The 12,229-nt window shown below is 41.2% G+C and overlaps 1 protein-coding gene across 9 annotated transcripts in view; it reads left to right on the top strand.

Annotated features, from left to right (window-relative positions):
- TLCD4 (TLC domain containing 4) overlaps positions 1–12,229 on the top strand; it is a 178,809-nt gene that overhangs the window by 41,694 nt on the left and 124,886 nt on the right. Inside the window, exon 2 of one of the 9 annotated variants that reach the window (XM_054485813.1) lies at positions 1,526–1,628. The exons of the other annotated variants lie outside the window; for them this stretch is intronic. The gene's annotated coding sequence lies outside the window, so the exon portion shown is untranslated. The remainder of the gene's footprint in view (positions 1–1,525; positions 1,629–12,229) is intronic. 9 annotated transcript variants of the gene reach the window in all.

Raw genomic sequence — 12,229 nt, 5'->3', positions numbered from 1 at the left:
TTTCTTGGTCAAATTAATGTTAATTAGGTTTCTCCAAATAGGCTTAAAAAATCTTTGAAAATTAAACTTCTCTCTATATTTGTATTTAGTGGAATGGGAGGAAGAAGGAATTTTCATTTGATGAAAAATTTTGAAAAATTTAAAAGTTCTTTTTATAAAGTGTTACTTTAGGGAAATGTTTTTTTTGTTTGTTTGTTTTTTTTTTAAAAAAAAAAAAGAGAAATAGGGTCTCACTGTGTTGCCCCAGGCTGGTCTTGAACTCCCGGGCTTAAGTGATTCTCCTGCCTTGGTATCCCAAAGTGCTGGGATTACAGGCCTGAGCCACTGCGCCTAATCCGGGACATGATTCTTAAAACTAGTCTTGCTCAATTAACATGTTTTGCTCCATTACATGTAAAAATATTGAGACAGTTAGGAATTTAATTAAATGCTTTATAATTTGTTACGTGTAAGGACTTATAAAGACTACAGCTTTGTTTAGAATGAGGTTTCCTTCCCTTTTCATATTTTTTAAACCTGTGTGAGTGCTCCCAAACAGATCAATTTCTTACACACCCTATGGAAAAGTGGAGGAATCCAGGGCAACATGAGGATGAAAGGGTGAGGCCAAGAGGAAGGCTTGATCACCTGGAGCCAGAAGAAGGAACCAAACCTTTAAGACATGTTTAGCATTTTGAAGATGTGAGAACACTTTATAGCCACAGGCCTCTAAATGTTTAGTGTTTTTTTTTTAATTGCAAAAGTAAAACTAGCTCATTACAAAAAAATTATAAACAATCAATATTTAAGAGAATGAAAATTCACCTCTGCTTCCTCTTCCAGCTCCCACCCTGGCTAGTGTCACTCCTAAACACACCTAGTTATCAGTTTTGGGGGTAAGGCCCTCCAGACGTTTTCTCTACAAATGGCAAAATGTGCCCAGAGTTATTTAGTTATGAAAAATTTATTATTTTGCAGCTTGCTTCTTTTATCACCTTTTTCATTTAAATGTCAATAACGTGATAGTATACATATAACCATATTTCTATTGGTGGACCTTGAAATTACTTCTGATAATGTTTTGATAAACACTCTTGTAAATATTGTATATCTTTTCAAACTTGTGCGAATTTTTGTGGGTAAAAGACCAATTCATTGGTATACTGCTTATTTTATAATTCAGGTAACACAGTGTTATCAACATTTACATCTTCTGCTATGCAATTCCCCAAATATTCACTCAGCAGTGAAAGCACAGCGGTAGATGTTATGGGGATTTCAAGGTGGGGCAATGCATCCTCCTTACCTACAAGAGGTCACTGTCTGATAGGGGGATTAGGCATGCACATTGACTATAGTATCTTTAGTTTTATTTATATTCCCCTTTGTTTCAAACAGGATTTGGAATTTTTTACAAAGATGCATATGATATGACAAGATAAAGTATATTTAGTATAAAGAAGGAAAAGAAGATGGAAGTATAAGTGAGGCTGGTTAGTGTATTTTGAAGTCCTATTCTTTCCTTACTAAAAGTTCTGGCTATAAGCTTTCCAGCAGCAAAGAGAAGAGGCAAATGATCTATAACAAGCTTCAGGGTGCCCAGAAGAAAAACCAAATTAGAGAAGCACACCTATTCCTGATTCCAGGAGGTGAGAAAAAATTTCTTCTTTGGGTTTTCATTAAGAAAACACTATATTTGCAATGGCCAGCATCCTGAACAACCTTCCCAGTATCTTACAGTAAAACCTAGTGACTTTGCTTTACGATGCCACCTCATATCATGTTGCTCAGTGCTAGCCAGGGGTATCATGCCATGGCACTGCTCAGTGAAAGATCAATAGGGTGAGGTGTAGGTTCATGGGTTTAATCCAGAAATAGCTTTAAGAAGACCTAAAGGGACACATGAGCAATGAAAAATAGCAATGTGATCTTGTTTCTGGATAATTTTTCCACAAAGTAGTATAGAATATACAATTTTAGTGGATTGCTATGAGTAAAACCTACAGAATACTAGGCCTGTAACTTTTGAAATCAGAAATGAGGAAGTTTTAGATGGCATTAACTTAATAGAACTATAGCAATGGCTGGGCAAAATATTTTTCTAAAAAAAACAAAACAACAAACACCACCACCCTGTACTTGGTCCACACAACAAGGATGGTACTTAATCAATCCCATAAATTAGAAAGGATTAGAGCCATCATGCTAAGAAGTCTTGATAGCATCTTCAAGATTAAACTTGTTAATAGGTTATACGGTGTGAGAATGTCACCAGGGTTTAGAGGTCTACCAGGTGGGTCAGCTTGACCCTGTTTCATAAAGCCAGGAAGAATTCACTTCCCATGAGTTATCTGGATCTGAGCTTCCATGACCACATTCACCAAATTCTTGCCTTGGGAATGTTGCCCTAAAACAATTCTTCATTATCAAGTCTGTGGGCCAAACTTAGGTTTTTTTATGTCACTTACTACACCTGAATTTAAACATGAGGTTGAGGCTACCTGAAGTTTGTGATGTGATGAAGGCACATCTGATTCGTTTTGCACATCACCTTACTAAGCTGTGAAGTAGTTCAAGGAAACATGTCACCATATCTAGATTTTTTGACTATCTGGCAGTATCGAACCTGAATCAGGTAGATAAGTATCATGTTTATTGGGAAACAGTGCAGTTGGGACCAGTTTTAGGCAATGGCAATCTTATGGGAAGAGCTTAGAAAAGAAACCACTGTCAAAGTAGCTCGAGTAGAATTTTTATTTTTTAAGACTAGTCAAGAGAAGGAGGGAAAGAGTAGACTAAGGAGTTCCATTTGTAACTGTGAACAATCAATGGAGACAACTCACTACCTTCAGACTAGCCCTCGGGTAGAGTGGACCTTAGGTAACAAGATAAAAGGCCACCTAGAGAATTTAGAAACTCCTTGGCTGTCTTCTCATTTTGGCCACCAAATTATCCAGTCAGATCATAGGCATAAACAAGCTGCAGGGCCCTTAGGCCAAGGGTTAAATCAAGAGGGAAATGATCACATTCCTTCAAATATACAATATAATATTCCTGTATAATTTGGCATGATTGGAGAAATATTGAATAGGTGTAACATTTCTTGGTTAAGAAAGGGCTGGTATCCTGGCCATGGTGGCTCAGACCTGCAATCCCAGCACTTTGGGAGGCTGAGGCAGGAGGGTCACTTGAGTTCAGTAGTTTGAGACCAGCCTGAACAACATAATGAGACCCAATCTCTATTAAAAAAAAAAAAAAGGAAAAGAGGCCAGGTGCAGTGGCTCATGCCTCTAATCCTAGCACTTTGAGAGTCCGAGGCAGGAGGATCACTTGTGTTAAGTAGTTTGAGACCAGCCTGGACAACATAGCGAGACCCCATCACTATTTAAAAAAAAAAAAAAAAAAGGCCAAGCGCAGTGGCTCATGCCTCTAATCTGAGCACTTTGGGAGGCCGAGGTGGGTGGATCACTTGAGGTCAGGAGTTCAAGACCAGCCTGGCCAACATGGCAAAACCCCATCTCCACCAAAAAATACAAAAATTAGCCAGGCATGGTGGTGCATGCCTGTAGTTCCAGCTGCTTGGGAGGCTGAGGCAGGAGAGTTGCTTGAACTCGGGAGGCAGAGGTTGCAGTGAGCCGAGATTGCTCCACTGCACTCCAGCCTAGGTGACAGAATGAGACTCTGTCTCAGAAAAAAAAAAAAAAAAAAAAAAAAAAAAGACTGGTAATATCAAGAACTATTCTTTATTGAGTGGTCTTTTAATCTGTTGCCAAATAAACCATCCCTAGACCCTAGTAGCTTGAAACAGTGATTTATTATTTCCTGTGATTCTGGGGGTTGGCTAGGTAGTTACTGTGTTGGTTACAGGTTCACTCAAGTGGGTGCCTTCAACTAGAGGGTTAGCTGGGCTGAAGGATCCAAGATGGTTTGCCAGCATGGCTGGTAGTTGATACTAAGTGTTGGCTGTCAGCTGGGCAACCTCAGTTTTCTCATTGTGGCCTCTATCTACCATCCTCTGGTAGACTAGACAGGCTCCTGAGATGTGATGGTCTTAGGGCAATTTTCCGAGATAGTGTTTTTTAAGTCCTACCTAGGCTCTAGAACCCTCAAAGCCTCTCTTCTGTTGTATTCTCTTTGTCAGCAGTTGGCAAGGCCAGCCCAGGTTCACAGGGCAGAGACATAGACTCCACCTCAGGACTGGGGGACTGGAGTGGCAGTGTCATTGTTGCAAAGGAATTTATGGCCACTAAATGGTTTACCACAGGTGACTACATGTACCAGGAACTGTGCTTGGTGCATTTAACAGACTATCTCACTTAAGCCACATAACTGTCTTGCCATTAGACATTCTCATCCCCATTTTAAAGAACCTGCAGGTCACAGAGGTTGTGTTGTTCTTGCCTAAGTCTACTTGATAAGTATTGGAACTAGGCTTTGATTCTAGGTATCTCTCTAGCTGAGCGGAATTCATCTTAAGAACCCAACAAGTGGGAGAAATAAGCTAACTTGTTCTTCAGCCCCTCTAACTCATTTAATACCACTTCATTTCCTGTGGGGAACAGGCACAAGAAGAAAAAAAGAAGGCAGCAGGCAAAGCCCTACCTTAGCCACTTCCCTTATCCTAAGGACTTTCCAGGGTAATGAGATCCATGATTTGGAGGTGAGAAGAACTTCCCTGACTCCATGGGTTCTGACTTCCTAGGTAGCTTGGCGGGTGACTGAGTGATCCCTTTAAAAAAAGAACAAAATATATTTGGGGAAAATCATGCTTTGTCCAAGTTTTCCTTGAGTTCACAGAGTTGGCAAAAAGCCAAGAGATGTTCCAAGCCAAGAGCTCCTTTTGTGATCCCTCCAGGAAGGGAAGAGCAGTGATATGGAAATAAGTACATTAGATGCCAGGTGGAAAAGGCAGTCTGTAGAACCTCTCTCTTTTTTCCCAAGAGTCTCCACAGACAGTAGAGAGCCACCTGGTCTCTGCTTCAGCTTCAGGGACTCTTCCTAGCATAGACTTCTTCCAAGGCTGGAGTCCAGTGTTTTGTTTGAAATGTTGATTTCCTTGAAGGTGGGCTCTCAAGTTGTATAAACTTCAAAACCTTTACTTTTTATTTGTGCCAGCTACTATATTAATTTGACCTCCCAATTGCTATTGTCTCCTGGCTGAAGGCATTCTGATTTATCCAAAATCCAATGGCTGTAATTGTAACTCATAGGTTTAAAAACAAAGACTTCTTTATAAAAGTTTTAAGTGAGCCTGTAGTCCCAGATACTAGGGAGGCTGAGGCAAGAGAATTGCTTGAACCTGGCAAATGGAGCTTGTAGTGAGCCGAGATGGTGCCACTTTCCTCTAGCCTGGGCGAAAGAGCAACACTGTATCTCCAAAAAAAAAGTTTTCAGTGGAGTGAGATGCTAGGGAGCAACACTTGTCACGTAAATCACATGTGTACTCTGAGGCATAAGGCCTAGAAAATGACCTGAATTTCCTAAGGGTAGAATTCTTCAATAAGTTCGGAGTTGAGAAGCAGAGGAGCTGAAGGGAGAGATGGAGAAGGCCTTTTTCTTTTTGGCTTCATTCTGCTTGTTAAGCATTGTAAAAACAAACCCCAAGTAAAGGAATAAATGTAAATGAAATAAAAAATTTAAAATAAGACAAAAGATAAAAAGTTGATGCAAAATAGATGAATTATATCAGATTTAATTTAAAGTTAAAAGCTAGAACATGTAAATGTAAGCTAGGAAAATAGGAATAAAAGTTTTGTTAAAATCCAGTTAAAATTACTGTACCTATAATGGAAGGGAGAACTAGTTAGGTGTTGTGGATACCAGTGGGAGAAATGATTTCTTGGAAGAGCAGGAATTTTCAGGGAGGGGTTAAAGAGGTGGGATAGCCTCCTACACTTGCTGTGTCAGAATATCTTGGTGTAGGGACTTTAGGTTGTGTGAAAAATCTATATCAACAGAACTCTTTTGCTTTCACAAAACAAACTGTAGAAAGACTACAAAGTCTCTACTTGTAGGAATAAGCAGAATTGTATGTGTGTGTGTGGTGGGGGTGGCAGGGGAGCCTGGGATATGAACATTTTAAAGGCACTTAATTGGATCAGAGAAAGATTCCTCGAAGGTATTTAGTATAGGATGTACAAGGAAAGATAGGATTATGACAGGTAAAGAAAAGTCTTAGATTAAAGAAATGTGTAGCAGAGTTGTGACTCAACTGTCAGAGCGGTTTTCTAAGCTTTGGTAGCAAGGTGGGGCCACCTCCAGCCTTTGAGTATGGATACTTAGTTTAGAGAACAGGGGTTAGCCTCCTTCCTAATCTAATGTACTGTGGTTGTAATTATTATATACAATTATGAGAAAAATAAAGGTGTATTAGAAATGTGTGAAAAGTTAAGCTTAAATATTTTGTCCTTTGTTATAATCAAAACAATCTGTAATCCAAAAAGATTGTTTCAAGGAGGTGTCAGTTGCCAGGGTCTGTAGCAGGCAGAATTGATCAGTTTCTCTTTAACTTGAACTCTGTTATGTACTCTTGGAGGAGTCAGGGCTGAAGAAATAGGAAATAGAGAATAAAAATATAAAGGATACCCTTTTTCAGAGTTCAGTATTTTAGTCGACAGAGAGGAACCATAGAGAAATCTCTTCTATAGTCATGAGCAATGCTTTGTTAAACCTTAAGTAATATCATTTGTCTTTGAAAGGAAGAGTAACAGGCCAGGCGCGGTGGCTCACGCCTGTAATTCCAGCACTTTGGGAGGCCAAGGCCAGTGGATCACCTGAGGTCAGGAGTTCGAGACCAACCTGACCAACATGGTGAAACCCTGCCTCTACTAAAAATACAAAAATCAGCCGGGTGTGATGGTGGGCGCCTGTAATCCCAGCTACTCAGGAGGCTGAGACACGAGAATAGCTTGAACCTAGGAGGCAGAGGTTGCAGTGAACCGAGATCGTGCCATTGCACTCCAGCCTGGGCAACAGAGTGAGATTCTGTCTCAAGAAAGGGAGTGTAACTTAATTATATGAACATAGAGCTTCTTCACCTTCCCTAGCTTGGTCTTCTTTTCCTCCCATTTGGTTCAATTTAAAAAGCAGTACCATGAGTATTAGAGAATTTATAGAAATTGGGTTGACTTTTATGCAAGCTGGCTTCCTGTAGACTTTTGCACTCATGATAATGGTTCTTCAACTTGATGCTCAGAAAAGAAAAAGAGGTGGAACATTTTCTTCATCTTATCCTCCTAAGTCTTTTTCCCTATATGTCTCTTCACATACAATTAAACAACAAAAAGCAAAAACTATAACTGCAGTTAGCTGAGAGCTTTATATACATTCTTGTAGATGCTTAACAATTTTTACATGATTGAAAAGTCAAAATTGAGTAGTTGACATTCTTTTTCTTTATTTTATTTATTTAATTTATTTTTTTTTGAGACGGAATCTTGCTCTGTTGCCAGGCTGGAGTTCAGTGGTTCTATCTCGGCTCACTGCAACCTACGCCTCCTGGGTTCAAGCGATTCTCCTGTCTCAGCCTTCCGAGCAGCTGGGACTACAGGCACGTGCCTCCATACCCAGCTAATTTTTTGTATTTTTGGTAGAGACGGGGTTTTACCATATTGGCCAGGCTGGTTTCGAACTCCTGATGTTGTGATCCACCGGCCTCGGCCTCCCAAAGTGCTGAGATTACAGGCGTTAGCCACCGTGCCCGGCCCGACAGTTATTCTTTACTAAGATTTCAGTGTCTTTGGTCATTTTTTGACATTTTATCAATGTTGAGATACATAATTACAGTGTACCACCTATATGAAAATGCAAACAAAACTCAGAATGGGTGTAGGATGGTATGCCTTTTTTGGCCAGGGTTTTTTATTTGTTTCTTTGGCTTGGTAAATAGCTCATCTTCTGCAGTGATGTGCTTATTTACAAATGACTTAGAGTTTGCAGGTAGAGACTTTTACATCCTAGAGTGTTAGGACTACTGGTAGTGGTAAATAAGTCAACAAATAGTACTTCTGCAGTTGATAAGAATGTTAAAGTACAATTACATGTTATACATGAAACTTCTGAATGTATATCATGTTAAAAGGAGTTTACAGTAGATAAATATACTCCATTTATAACAGTACTTTTTGCTGTTGGACATATTTGGAGGTGAGAATACTTTTGAAGTCAGTATACTTTCATGCTGTAATACTATGGTTGTCAGTTCAGAAAATTCCTTTTCTAGTATTGTGATTACCGTGGTAAAACAGGAATCTATAACACTAGCAGAATGGAAAGCACATGTAAGAATATGTCTGTTATTATAACTGTTTTATTTAACATATTTAGTGAGCATAAATTACATGGAAGACATTGTGTTGTGCATGGAGATTTAATGTTGAGGGGAAAAATGCCGTATTTCCCACCCTTATGCGGCGTACATTCCACTGTGAGAAGGAAATGTCTGTTTAAGTCGCAGCTGTAAAGGAGAGGGACATGCAGCATGAGGGCAGGTAATGGGGGAATTAATCTGTTGACAGAGCTCAGAGAAGACAGCTGAAGAAGCATGGATGTGAACTTGGGAGTGGAGGGTTATGGATGGGAGTTAGGGAATAGGATGTGCACAGGCGTTGTGGAAGAAGGGAACATGGCATCTTTAAGGAAGAGAAAGAAGGCCATGTTAGCTGGAATGCAGTAAGTGAGGGCAGGTGCCAACTGAGGCTGGAGAAGGTGGAGTCCTTCTCATAAGAGCATTGAAAAACAAATTAAGGTTTTAAGATGAGGGTAGGTAAGGAAGTGACATGATCAGAGATGGCTTTTAGAAAAGATTCTCCTGGAGCCCTCCAGTTTGGAGACAGTCCAGAAATGTGATGATAGTAGCTTGAGAAGAAAATGCATCTTTTTGATAGTTATTTAAGAAGTATAATCTATTGGACTTGGGGGTAGATTGAATATGGTGGCAGAGTTGGAAGGTGCAGTAAGCAGGTTATCAAGGGTGACTCCTGGGTTTCTGGCTGTCAGATCTGAATGTATGGTGCAATAGGTTGACTATGGTTTGTCGCCATCAAAACTCATGTTGAAATTTGATCCACAGTGTATTGATGTTGGGAGGTGGGGCCTAGTGAGAGGTGTTAGAATCCTGGGGGCAGATCCCTCATGAGTGGCTTGGTGCCATTCTTATAGTAGTGAGTTCTCATTTTGGCAAGAGTGGATTGGTTCCTTTGAGAGTGGGTTATTATAAAGCCAGGATGCCACCCGGGTTTTGTCTCTTCACACATACCTGCTTCCCCCTTTGACCTTCTCCACTATATTATGACTTAGTACAAAAGTTTCTGCCAGAAGCCAGGGCCATGCCCATGCCCTTGAACTTCTCAACTTGCAGAATTGTGAGCTAAATAAACCTATTTTTCCTTTATAAATTATACAGTCCCGGACGGGCGTGGTGGCTCACACCTGTAATCCCAGCACTTTGGGAGGCCAAGGTGGGTGGATCACTAGAGGCCAGGAGTTCGAGACCAGCCCGACCAACATAGTGAAACCCTGTCTCTACCAAAAATACAAAAAAATTAGCTGGGCGTGGTAGCACACTTCTGTAATCCCAGCTATCCTGGAGGCTGAGGCACGAGAATCGCTTGAACCCAGGTGGTGGAGGTTGCAGTGAGCCGAGATTGCACCATTGCACTCCAGCCTGGGTGACAGAGTGAGACTCCATCTCAAATAAAAAAAAAATATGCAGTCTCAGATGTTCTGTTACAGCAACACAAAACCGACTCAGATATTTGGTGATAACCATTCACTGAGATGAAGAACCTAGCTGAGGACCAAGTGTAGGGGTCAGGTTATGAGCTTGGTTTGAGAAGCCTTTGAGACACTGTGTAGTAATATCAAGTAGCAGTAGGCTATATACATTAGCTCAGAGGAGAGATCTAGGATGAATATTTAGACTTTAGATTTTTCTACATCTGAGTGGTAACTGAAGCCACAGGTGTAGGTGAAATCACATAGGAAACAAGTAGATAGAAGATGGTCTGGAGTCTTAAAGAACTCTGTTATTTAGTAGCTGGGCAGAGGAAGTGTGGTGTTATGGAAGTACAGGAAGAATGCATTTCAAGGAGAAAATGGTCAGCATCTGATGTTGCGGAGAGGTCAGATAACATGAAAGCTGCACATAGAGTCATTGTTAACCTTAGCAACAGCTATTCCAGGAGAGTGATGCGGATGGGGACAACAGTGGGGTGTGGTGAAGTGTCAGATGAGAAATGATGACAGAATACAGGCAAATATTTCTAGAACTTTGTCTGTAAAGGAGTGGAGAGAGAGAGAGCGCAAGTGTAAAAATTCAAGCAAGAGAGAGAAACTTTATGGAAAAAGAGGATTGAAGAAGAGGTTGTAAATCTGTTGATATTTGTTTTTGCTGAGAACGGGAGCCTGTTTAAGAGCCAATAGACCCCGGTGTGTGATGTTCCCCTTCCTGTATCCGTGTGGGGTTGGGGGAGGGGGGAGGGATAGCATTAGGAGATATACCTAATGTTAAATGACGAGTTAATGGGTGCAGCACACCAACATGGCACATGTATACATATGTAACAAACCCGCACATTGTGCACATGTACCCTAAAACTTAAAAGTATAATTAAAAAAAAAAAGCCAATAGAAAGAGCCATTTGAGAGGGAGAGAGTAAAGGATAATGTGGAGCAAAAGATTCCCAAGAAGGCCAGAAAGGATGGATCTAAAGTACACAAGTTAGAGAGGTTGACCTTAGATGGGAAGACAGATAGTTACAGATGGAGGTAGTTTGTATAGTCGGTAGTGTGGGATATTGAATGTTTTCATACGTTGGCTTCTACTTTTTTGTGAAGTAGGATGGGGGTCATCTGCTGAGAATGGGGTAGATGGATGGTATTTTGAAAAGAATAGGGACAATTTGGGAATTTTATTGTGGACTCTGAGAGGGTTGGTTGGAGTGGCAAATGGTTGGAGTGTAGGGCAGTGTTGAGGGCTGTCTGATCCCTCTGTAATTCTCACACACTGGCTTCAACCTTCTCATGTGTGACTTTCTGCAACAGAGCTCTGATTGTTCTGGACTCATTGCTGAGTAAATAGTTGGGCATATCCAGGATTAGGATTTTGTCAACCCTTGGCAACGGAAAGGGAATTTGGGTGTTAGAGTGCTGTGGAAATGATGGACTTTGGGATGTAAGCTGATTAAAGAGGGATGTAGAAGCAGAATAGGGCTTGCTGAGAGGTCAGTGGACTGATAATGTTGTAATACTGCACAGCTTGAAGGAAAGAAGGCCCTGGTCAACAAAGGGAATACTTGAAGTGTTATTTTCGAGGCAGAAAACGATGCATAGGGGACAATAAAGTTTCATGGATGGGTAAGGTGGCATGGAAGACATGCCATTCCAGGTGAAGATAATGGACTGGGTCGTCTAGGAGATGCGGAGCCAACAAATGGGCAGGAATATGGCAGGGCTTGACAACATCAGTGAGCCAGGGCTAATGTCTTTGAGTCAGCAGAAGTGATTGGGAGATTAGAATATAACAGTGAGGAAAGGAGGAGGGTGGTGTAACTGAATGGCAGGACCCTAAAAAGGATATGGGTGTCTGCAGTGGGCAGGGGAATGGAGAAATAAGGCCTGAAGGGGCAGAGGTGCCAAGGCCGTCTCCTGACTCCAGAGTGTGAGAGGCTGGGCAGCTGCTACTTGAGAGGGTTGCAGGAGAAGAGGGGTGTCTTCAGCATAGTCAGAGGAGAGGCCAAGGATATGACACTACTTTCTGGGTGTAGAGCAGCAGTTCCAAGGGACCTAGAGGAAGGTTGTGGGAGGTGGAGAGGGTGATGGGCTGGAAAGGAACTTTGAAGCAAAACAGCGGTACTCAAGTGGTAGAGGATAGATCTCTGCAGTGGGCACTGCCTACATTTTAAGTGTTGCCTGATGAAAACAGGCATGAGTTAGGTGTCTAGACCTGGTGGCTGTAGGATGGTTTTATTTTCCTTGACTAGAGTGACAACAGGCCCAGAGATTGTATGTCCTGTGTGCTGCTGGAGGTGGATGGTGGTAGAAGCAGAGACTAGGTGCATACCATATGCTGAGTACTGTTCTAAGTGCCCAAGAAACATTATATCATTTATTTCCTATTACAACCATGCCAGGCTAGTACTGTTGATATTTCTGTCTTACAGATGAGGAAACTGAGGTTCTGTTAAGGCAAGTTTAGTAATTTTTCTAAGGCTCCGCAGCTAGCAAGTGGCAGAACTGAGACTCAAAATCA

This window comes from Pongo pygmaeus, chromosome 1 (genome assembly GCF_028885625.2).
Source record: "Pongo pygmaeus isolate AG05252 chromosome 1, NHGRI_mPonPyg2-v2.0_pri, whole genome shotgun sequence".
In the NCBI taxonomy this organism is placed as follows: domain Eukaryota; kingdom Metazoa; phylum Chordata; class Mammalia; order Primates; family Hominidae; genus Pongo; species Pongo pygmaeus.
The sequence above is the reverse complement of the archived record's forward strand: the minus strand, read 5'-3'. Positions and strand labels throughout refer to the sequence as shown.